Genomic DNA, 1406 nt, shown 5'->3' with positions numbered 1-1406 from the left:
TTACAGGGAGGTGCGTTCAGGTGCATTCTGGGCGTGATTGTCTTACAGGGAGGTGTGTTCAGGTGCATTCTGGTCTTAATTTTTTTTACAAAAGCTCCCACATTCAAGCATTTTGGGCCACAACATGTCCAAAAAAAGTCTATTTTTTTCCCTGGGACACATACATTCCCCCGACCTCCTCCCTACAGCAGCAGATACATGACATACACACTAATCTTTCAACATTTCATATTGGAACTCACACACACACACACACACACACACACACACACACACACGTGTATAACATGGTGATGGTTTTTTTTCAGCCAATGTGCTGCTGACTGTAATAAAGACGTGAAATACAGACCAATTACAGCTCTTTTCATAGCTGTACGTACAAATGGTGAATGTATATCTATATACACACAGATACCGTGAGTGTGTGCCAGTGTCATGCAGAGGTTTGAGAGTTTTGAGACAGATCTTGCAGCGTCCTTTCCTGAGTTGCGTTCACGACACTCCCCCTGCAGCGCCGTTAGCTTCCTCCCATTATCAGCGCTGTGCTGCAGAGATAGCGCTGCTACGATCATCAGCTCGCTGAGATTAGGTTATCTCATCTCTCACAGATGAATAGTGGGCCCAGGATTTCCAACATTTTACAGATAATTATGCATATAATTTATCTAAAAGATCTTAATTAAGTTAATGTTGAAACATTTAACGAGTTTAGAGCAGTCAGAGAAGAAGAGGAGATGAAAGAGCCATTTCTATAATAAAGGAAATCACAGCGTTGAGTGTTTTTTGTTCTTTAATTTAAGCATTTTGTAAACGTAGACTGAGTTCACATATGAAACTCTTCAAGTAGTCACTTCAATCTTGTGAATATATCTTGTATATTCCGCGGATTGTGTGTTTTTATTTGGGAAAAATCTAATCACATTTAAGAATGGATTCAAGCTCTACCGATTCAAAATCAATGTTTTTAATTTTTAAATAAATTTAATTTTTTTTTGTAATGGCGTTTTTACTATCACATGGGAAAAGTACACATACATGATCGCTTTCTTAATTGAGAATCGCGAATTTTCTGAATCACTCATCATCGCTGACATTTTAGTCCAGAACATTTCTGCGTTTTGCTGCAAGAAAAGTTAAGATTAGTCATCAAAACGACTATTTAAGATAAGGAAAAACATCGTGGTTTGGAAAGAAAAAACAACAACAACTAAGGAACATGCATTTCCTGGATGAAAGGCTTTAGTTTTCCCCAGGAAGTGAAGTCCGCTCTCTGGCTTCGAAGTACTGGATGTTAACACCCCCCAGCCCCCCCGCTCACTCACTCACTCACTCACTCACTCACTCACTAACTCACTCAATCATTACTAACTAACTCACTCACTCACTCAATCATTACTAACTAACTC

The 1406-nt window shown here is 39.1% G+C and overlaps 1 protein-coding gene across 1 annotated transcript in view; it reads left to right on the top strand.

Moving 5' to 3' along the window:
* The window catches only part of LOC117959742 (myocyte-specific enhancer factor 2C-like), a gene marked incomplete at its 3' end in the record, with an annotated part of 8016 nt that overhangs the window by 1725 nt on the left and 4885 nt on the right, over nucleotides 1-1406 (top strand). The gene's annotated exons all lie outside the window — the stretch shown is intronic.

Source organism: Etheostoma cragini, chromosome 16 (genome assembly GCF_013103735.1).
Source record: "Etheostoma cragini isolate CJK2018 chromosome 16, CSU_Ecrag_1.0, whole genome shotgun sequence".
In the NCBI taxonomy this organism is placed as follows: Eukaryota; Metazoa; Chordata; class Actinopteri; order Perciformes; family Percidae; genus Etheostoma; species Etheostoma cragini.
The sequence above is the reverse complement of the archived record's forward strand: the minus strand, read 5'-3'. Positions and strand labels throughout refer to the sequence as shown.